Genomic DNA, 9,978 nt, shown 5'->3' with positions numbered 1-9,978 from the left:
CAACATCATCCAATGTAAAGGTTGCATTTCGTCATTCCATTTCAAAAGTTGGTACAAAAAAAATTTTTATCACGTGCCTCCTATATATTTCTCTTGTTCCGATTCAAAAATCCATTTTCTTGAATTCATTTTAGTGAAAGAGAAAGAAGGCCATATGCGAAAAGAAAAAAAGTCATCATCCCAGACACCTTCCCAGACACCAGACAACTTCAAGAACCTGATAGATGAATATCAAATACATTGAAAGTATACTATCTCTGGTGACGCACCTCGTCAGTTTGATTTATCCAGCTTAAGAAAATGCCTTAAAAATTCAGGTTATTAATTCGCCGTTTTTGGCGTTTTCCTGTCCTCAACTAGTTTCATTCTTCGAAAAAAAAAAGACACATTTGAAGCAAATCAGACTTATTGCAATCGGGGAATTGATATAATTATGGATGGGATATTAGTCAATTTTTTAGCCATCAGCCTTTTTGATAATATTAATAAAGATTAGTAAGCTTTATACCTTTCTTTTTTTAGTCTTATTAGAACTGAAACCGAGTAATAAGCACAATATCTATGAATATATGTTTCCTTAAACCTACTTTCGGATAATATCGCCGTTCGGGGAAAGCTTAAATACGCGCGCTATTGCAGACCAACAACAACGAGGAGAGACAGGATGAAGACTTGGTGTCGTTTCACCTTGTCTTTTGTTCTGTTTTCTGCGCTTTTCTTTGACACTTGCAGTTCTGCTGCCTTTTCTGAAGAAACAGCGTCGAGACTGAAAAGAACCTACAATAAAGAAACCAAGAGTTTTGGGAAAGCTGCTTTAAACGATCGCGAGGAGAATTACAATTGGGGCGGGGAATATAATGAAAACGATGTAGATGACCATGATTGGGCTAACGACGAAGAAGATGCAGCAAATAAAGACGAAAACGATGAAGATCAAAGTGACATAGAAAACGAAGAAAGCGGAAAATATGAAGATGAAGAACAAGATACAATTGAGGAGGAGGATGAATACGAAGTCGAGAGCAAAGAACTGAGTGATTTGTTACAGGACGACTACGACAATGACGATGATGATGATTACAATGAGGATGATGATGCTGATGATTTGTCTGATAAATCAGATCTTGCTGGATGGGATGAAGATAATGATGAAGAAGGTAGGTCTTTTTTTTTTAATCAGCTTTATTATAAAGGTCAGGAAAATTACGTTGATAAGTTAAGTGCCTGGTTCGTTTCGCCGCTTTTCTTTATAGTTAACGAACCTTAGATGGACCTTCTCGATTTAAAAATACGAGATATAAGCGCAAAAAAAAAAACACTTCCGTTTTTTAATTTCTTCCTATTATTATTGTTATTATTACTATTTTCATTTTCCAAGATTAGAGCAAGATGCATGATTTGTTGGCTCTTCTTAATTTGCCTTCCCTTCGGGTGTAAACCGTAAGAGCATTTGGATTCCAGCTGAAAATAAGCAGCATCTAGAACTACAAAGTAAAGACCTTCAGTACCGATAATCTGGTATAAACCCACTGAAAAAGTTTTAATTTTGACCATTGACACCGTGACTTGATAAATTGTACAACACGGATGTCGCTGATAAAGAAAATAAGATACAAAGTTTCAAGATGATGTGTTGTAGCTTGTGACGTAACAGATATCAGTACTAACTATTACATGATGTGCACCGCTAAGTCGACGTAATCATTCTTTTATTATTATTATTATTTTTTATTATTTTTTATTTTTTATTTTTTATTTTTTTCATTTTTTTTTTCATTTTTAACTAAATGGGTTATTGTATATTTCAAACAGTAGGAATGAAGACATGTCGCATGCGAGACCCTGATCGAGGGAGTGGACGCGTATCTCAACGAGCAAGTCGACGAGGTGGACAAGGTAGACAACGAGGACAAAGACGGGTACCAAGGCGACGCAGGCCACGTAGGATACGGAGACCACGCAGACGACGTAGAATAAGACCACCCCGACGACGTAGAATAAGATTACTCCGACGACGTGGAAGAAAAGGCCGACGACGTAGACCACCTTTGCGGCGAAGGCGACGAGGAGGGAAGTAGACAACGAAGACCACCACGACCAAGGAAAACCACTCCAAGACCTACCACAGTGTCTACTCCAAGTGTAACCATGTCAGGTGGGAATGGACTTACTCCAGGAGGGAATGTTCAGACTCCCACAGGAACGATAGATGGCGATAGATGCAATGTGCTGACTGCAAATTCAATTATACTACTACAAACGGCAAAGTGTGGACTGTCAGTCCTCAACTGCTTTAGCCAACGAGCAAGCTCTCCGGGAGCTTGCAACTAGGTCTCTGGAATTTGAATTCCACCCCAAATTCCCCTGTGGCTCCCTGTCGACCGTGCTGTCAAATTGAACAACACGTGCCCAGGGTAACGACGTCATTACTAATGTCATGTCCGCCAATCAACATTTTGCATCGCCTTTTTCGATGCAGATATTCAAATTCCAGAACGCAGTTGCAAGCTCTCCTTCCTTTTCCCGCCTCGCCGCCAGAGCGCCCTTGAGAGCTTGCTCGCAGGCGAAAACAGCTCCCACTTGGGATTTTAAGGTAACGTAATTTTTTGTAATAGCTAAAATTCTTGCTTATAAAGATGAAAGTTCAGTAATAGTTATATTTTGACTATTTTTGTGGTGCAAAAATTAGGTTTGATGCCCGGTGTTCTCCTGACAACTTAACTGCTAATTTATAAGTAGCAGACATAAGTAGCAACATGGGCTTTGTTAGACGGAACACTCACAGTAACGCTGGTTCCAACACTCAGACTAACGTCATCTCTGGCCCTGTTACGACAGCGACTATACCGTACATCAGAGGCACCTCTGAAACTATAGCACGTATATTACAACATTACAATATAAGTGTTGCACACAAACCGATAACCACTTTACGACTACTACTTACTAAGGTCAAGGACAAAGACAAACCGGAGGACATACAGGGAGCAGTTTGCAAGATTAAATGCTGCGACTGCCAGGCTTCTTACATTGCTGCAACCGGCGGAAACCTTGGCACGCGACTGACCGAAAACAAACGTGCGACGAGAAATGGTGACGTCAACAATCACATTGCTGAGCACCATTTACAGACGAAACATAAAATCGACTGGCCCTCTGCGACATGTTTTATGTATTCTACAGACTACTATAAACGACTCACTTTAGAAAGCTGGTTTACTAACTTAGAACAAACGCCACTAAATCGTAGTCAACAGTTACCGGCACTGTACAAACAACTTATTGACGGAATCAAGCAAAACTAACTACGATGTTCCCAGATAATTTTAGGAAAAGTCGCTGAGGTTGGTGGACAAAGCTTGAACAGTTTTGAATGGTTTTAGCGAGGGGGGTCCTGTAAAGCCCCTTTCTCGTTCTGAATAGGGTTAATACCTCATTCTTAACCCTTTTTCTTTGAATGATGCCTGTTTATTTATTTCTTCATTGTTAGATGATTAAACACGATTACAATGAAAATGATCAGTTGTTTAGAGAAAAATGACCTTTGTCACTCTTGAGTGTCTACATTGACACTGTTCTTCATATATTCCCTATGGCACTTATGCTGAGAACTTGACACTTTTGTCAAAGGAGAAACTGAAGTTTGCTCCCCAATAATATTACATGTAGAGTCTATGTAGATTAACACACCTAGACAGCGCTACAACATTCTCTCTATCTTTAGATCTTGATGATTACTTCCAACAGTGATGACACAGCTCAAACAACCAGCAACAGTCGGTGTATCTATTATTACAGGAAAAATGGCGTTTCTGTTGTTTCAACCTCATGTCTTGAGTCGCTTTTGGTGTAAATGGCCAAAACGATTCCATCTTTTTCAACTTCTGATCCAAAGAGTATAAACAAGTTTTATACGCAAGCAAATGGCGTATAACCTGAGACAGTGCGACTTTTCTCTACCTCGCTTCATTAAAGTAACATATGGGAAGCACTCCATTAGGTACCTGGGGCCAAGACTTTTGGAGCCACCTATCCGCTGAAGAAAGAAATTGTCAGTCGCTCAAGACATTCAAAAGTCAAAAGTTCGAAGGCAGTAAACCTCAGTAGATCGTTAAGTTATCCTTAATTCATTTATTCCCAGTTTTTATCTCTCCAACAACAGCAGCTGTACATCTTTCTGCCAGCAATATTATAAGTATGCATTGAATTTTGTTAGAATACCAAATGATTCAAGGCTAATTTTGACAACCTTGTTTCGTGAGTCCTCACCTATTTGTCCCTCCCTCTGGAAGAGCAGGAGAGGACCCCCGGAACGAGGTTGGAATTTTGTATTAGGCGACGCCTATTCCCCTTTAGTTAACGGTCGTTGTCATTTTGTAACCGTCGATGCCACCATTGGTAACCTATACGTTTTTAGTCAGGATAGATTAATATATTCCCTTTATTTAGTTGCAATAAGGTAAGTACTACAGGACGTTTTTCAACAGTCTTAGAAAGAAAGACGTCGAAACTCAAGTCGACTTTACGTTTAAAGTTATGGAAAGGACAAGGGTCATCTGTAATTTACGTATACAGTTTGCTAGTTTATGAACTTTAATTTTCCGGACATTTGGCGGGTCGGTGTGGTAGTGTAGTGGTAAGGGAGAGAGATTAGGATACGAAAGGTCCGGATTCGAGGCTGCGATCTTCTGTCTTTTTTTAATAGAATCACTCTCAATAACAGGTCAAAAATTTTCTAGCTGTCTTAAAAATGACAAGGACCGTTTACGAAAGGGAAATTTGCCTTGGCGACATGTCGTTGCAACACGTCGAGGCGACAAGTAACTCCTTGTCTATAGGTCGGGTGACAAGTTGCGCGACAGGTTGCAGCGACAAATGGCTTCATGTGTAGTGGAGAAATTTGTGAAAATATAATTCTCCCCGACAAATCTTTTTTTGCCGCAAAAAGTTTTAGAAATTCAATCTGAATTGATTTATAGTAATTCATGTTGCCATTGCTTAGCAACGATCAAAATCTCTTTTTTTTTTTGCCACAGCTTTATTGGGTACTCCTCTTGTAATATACAATATAAATTTATAATACAAAAAAAAAAGAAAAGAAAAGAAAAGAAGCAAAAACCCAGAAGGGGTAGGTGCAAAGGGACTAACGTCCCATGCGAGGCACCTTCCCTAGAATTTCCTCTGATAAAAGTAATATCTTTTTCTTCCCTTTTCTTTACTTTCGTTTTCATGTAATCGTTTTCAATCTATGAAGAAATAAATAAACAAGCATCATTATTGAACGAAATAAAAAGGGTTAAGGGTGAGATATTAACCCTATTCAGGACGGGGGAGGGGCTTTAGAGGGCCCCCCTTGCTAAAAAGTTGAATAACCTCAAAACTGTTCAAGCTATGTTCACCAAACTTAGCGACGTTTCCTAAATTTACCTGGGAAAATATTTTTAAGTCATTGTGACGTGTACGCCAATATTGATGTACCATGGCAGCAGTGTTTTGGCAGCCATGTTTTACAAAAAAATAGCTTTTATTTTAATTTTTGTTCATTCAATTGTTATATTTCACTTAATTTAGCATTTTGTTGAAATAATTATAACTGTTAATGAAATCCAGGCCTTTTAGAGACTAGTTTGAGGGGAAAAAAAGTTAAAAAAAAGTTAAGTAAGGTAAGCTGAGTTTAATTTTCAGCAGTGCTCATTTCTCTCGGAATTTCATATTTTGCAGACTTCCTTGCTTAATTTTCCTAGGCATCCTTTGATACTCAGATCGAGTTTTCTTTTACGAACAGTTCGATTGATACACGCTTTAAGTAAAATGGAATACATGTGAATAATTTAAAATAGCGGATCCAAGATGGTTGATTCTTTTTTTTTTTTTTAGTAATAAACGATATCAACACGACATTGCTGCTATTATACTTCTACATGAGAAATTTCTGCAATTTGATTGGCTTAGAGCAGTGGTATTTCAGATTAATTTGAAATACCTACGTGTGAAAATTACAAACCTTTTGCGGGAAGTAGTATAAACAAATAATATCATGCTTTGTATGTGATATTTGGCATAAATACCACTCGTGATATTTCGAAATTGTCTCAAATTTTACTCGCCTAACGGCTCATGAAATTACGTATAACAATTTCGAAATACCACTTGTGGTATTTATGCCAAATATCACTACAAATCATGCTATTACCTATACTAATTGTTAAATACTATTTATGTGTTAGCAAACGTCGTGATTTTATCAGACACCCTTCTCCCTCACCCCCTCCTCCTTACAAAAAGGAAGAACACAACTAGCAGTATCTACAATCCCTCTTATAACAGTATCTAGTTACAACTGCATTTATGTTAATAGTGAAAACAGCGAGAGCGGGTTGCATTAATGAACACTTCAAAGCTTGAAGGGGTCTGTCTTATTACCTAATCCTTTCTTGCAACTCATTCCAACTTATTAAAAGAAGAAAAAGAAAAAGAAAGAAAAAAAACCTTGACACATTATAATTCAAATACTTATTATTTTAGGGTTAGTATTTTTATTAATACGCTAATCTTTTATTTTTTTAATTTCATTTTTGGGTAGTACGTTTATGGTTGACGTTTATTACATGTATGGTTAGTGTTACATTAAACACTTAATGACTGGCCTCGAGGGAAATAGTTGATATTTGTTTCCCTTGATCATGAATCTCAATGAAACAAAACTAACTGTTTCCTGGTGAGTGATTTGTTCTATACGTAACTGACGAAGAAAGACTTTTCCGTGTACAAATTCATGAAAATCGACATTCGCAGGTAACGGTGCACTGTTACCCTCTGACGTCATACATGTTGCAAGTTGCCCCCTCAGAGATTTTGGCGGGAAGCTGTTTCATTGTTAGATGTCATGTGACCTCGAAGTAACCAACGAAAGCGCCTGCCGTAGGGAAAGAATTTCGAGCCATATAACAATAATGGTTGCGACTAAATTTACGGGTGATTCAACAACAACATTAACAACAACAACCACTGTAAGGAAGTGGCGCACGAATATTCAAACAGCCGCACAAGTTGCGTGACTAGCAGAAAAAAGTCCAAATCCATACTTAATGCCCCAACTCTAAATGCCATTCGAAATCCTGACAATTCCTGACTCAAAAGCCAAGCTTCCGCCGAAGTCCTAATTAGAAATGCATTTCCAAATCCCGCAGAAATTCCTGACTTGAGGCCCAGCTCCATCAAACCTCGAGACTCCCAAATAAACAATGGCTTGTTACTTGTACCCTGTCAATAAACTTTTTGCTGTAAATACAATGAACCTTTCTGATAGACAATAACCATATATGATGAATTGTCACGTTCGGAATGAATGTTCTAGAAGTTAACAATTAAAAAGACTTTAACAAGGAATCCACCAGGATATTGAGTAATTTTAATTTTCAGTGGACCTTGTAATAGAATAATGTAAAGAATATTGCAGTCTTTTTTACATTTTTTAAAGGATAAAGATGTAATTAATCATCTGTAATAACCAAAATAAAATTTCTCATGGGAGTCGGAAAAAATGAATGTCAAATTACACATGAATTGTGAAAACACAGGTAAAGTTCTGAAAATTTGATGTGTAATTGTGAAATTTGACATTCATTTTCTCTGGCTCTCATAAGAAATTTTCTTTGGTGTTATTACTGATCACTAATTGCATCTTTAGCCATTGAAAAATGTAAAAGAGAATGCAATATGCATTAAATTATTCTGGTACAAGGTTTTTGTCCACTGAAAATTAAAATTATTCAATTCCTAGTGGAATCCGTCTTAAACGTTTAAGACTTAAACCTAGGACCAACAAAAAGTGAAAAAATATATATATAGTTGATGAAATTTAGGGTGTTTTATTATAAAAGACTGACATGCCCGCAATTTCCAAGTCATTCAATGGAACAATATAGAACGCGAGGAAAATTACAGTTACACTGGTTAGCTACTCAGTGGCTGTTTTAAATCCACATTAACCAGCAAAAGGGCTCTCTTCATTCAGTTTCAGTTTATAGCTAGTATGTCTTCATTGTCTTCTATAGTTCCTAGATTTAAAAATGTTATCTATACTTTTTTGTGGATAAGTTCTTTGCTGTGATCATGCAACGGATACAGGACGGCTGACTCTTTTGAGCATTATACTGTCAAAATGTCGACCCTCATTTAAAAGAAAAATCCATGAATTAATGAATAAAGTTTCCTTTCTTTAAATAAGCATTTTGTGAGCTGTTGGAAGTGGTTGTCTGTAAAATAAAGAAATTACGTACTTTTTCCCGTATAAAACATTATGAGCATAGATATCAAAGGCTTATTCGTATAAGCTCAACGACGAAGCATTATTAAACGAGAAAATGTGGTTTTGTAGGATAGAAGATGCAGATCTATATCAACCTTGTTTTTCAAATATTCTTCTTTCCTAAGAGGTGTTCAGAAAAGCTCAATATCACTCATATCTTGCTCATTTTACCATAGTTCAATTTTACTACAGTTCACGATCTCAACATTATACCTACATACACTACATTATGAACAGATATGATGTATGATTGATTCTTCAGGCTGGCATGGTTATGATATGTACGTGGTTAATGTCTAGTTTGATCGATTTTACCTTTCCAATGGCTTGGTCAGACAATATTCGAATAAAAGAAATATTGGATCGCGGAGATACAGGGACGTGAAATGAATAATAAATATTTTGCTTGGTTGGTCTATTTATGTTAGATCGTTTTGAAGCTTTTTGTAAACAGAAAAAAAAGGCCGATAAAAAGAATTAACGTAAGGAATAATAATAACAATAAATATATCATGATGTTGATCTACTTTGCGCGCCACGAAAAGTAATTTTTCAAGTAGATGATAGTTACACCATGCCGTCACACGAGATTTGTTTGTTCGGGTTAAGGCCTTTAACCTCGGCAAAGTGTATCGATGAACGGGTTTTAGCTTATTTTTAAACTTTTAACAGGAGCTATTAAGACCAGGTAGGGAGGAATAATCACAGACTGCTTTTAATCGTGTTTACCAATCCAATCAAATGTCAGTCACGAAGGAATTTAGCTCTAGTTTTGAAATCTCAGGTTGAAGAAAAGAAAGGAAAAGAAAAAATATATTATGGTCATTCGCATAATTTGCACTACTTCATAACATTTAGTAACCTGTCACCTGTACGTTTTTTTCTTTTCTTTTTTTTACCCGAAAAATGCAAAGAGAAAAGACATGCATTTGCTTGTCTTTTGGTGAAAAGCGGAATGAAGAAGATTGGAAGAACTCCCAAACTGGTTATCCTCAGGGTTGGACATGCATGACATTAAAAGAATGCGCGAAGTAGTATTGATTATACAGCTGACTTCTACATGCATGACAAACCGGCCTTCCATGCACCAGTTGGCAAAAATGCGTCAACTACCCTATAAAAAGCACCTTAAAACTAGTAAAGATGCTGAGTTTGAAGGTATTCTGTTTCAAAATGATGAAGATATAGCTTGGCAAAGTCGAGAAATCTTCTTACAGATATTCGCATTGCTAGGGGACCGGTCATTATTTATCGCCTGGGGGGGTTCGGAGGATTTTGGGCTAAACACGATGAAATTTAGCCGATCCCCCCTTTAAATGTTATTTTATTGAAGTGATCCCCCGTCATAACTATATATAACTTTCGTGATCCCCCCCCCCCCCCCATGTCTCTGTACCCATATTCACCTTTCGACGTGTATATTTAGTGTTTTAAACGTTCATATACAGGTAGTATTTCTAACTATGATGTACTTACAGCATAATAAAGCCGTTATCGCACAGTCTTTTTTTAAAAGTGTCTCTTGATCCGTGTCTTTTTCTAGTCTGGATCCAGACATCTGAATTCAGTTGACATACAAGCAATCTTGCTTAAAACTGCAAAGTGCTTGAAACTGCAATCAGTGCTTGAAACTGCAAAGTTACTTTTTTTAGAGTGCCAAATAGCAG

This window comes from Porites lutea, chromosome 3 (assembly GCF_958299795.1).
Source record: "Porites lutea chromosome 3, jaPorLute2.1, whole genome shotgun sequence".
Lineage (NCBI taxonomy): Eukaryota > Metazoa > Cnidaria > Anthozoa > Scleractinia > Poritidae > Porites > Porites lutea.
The sequence above is the reverse complement of the archived record's forward strand: the minus strand, read 5'-3'. Positions refer to the sequence as shown.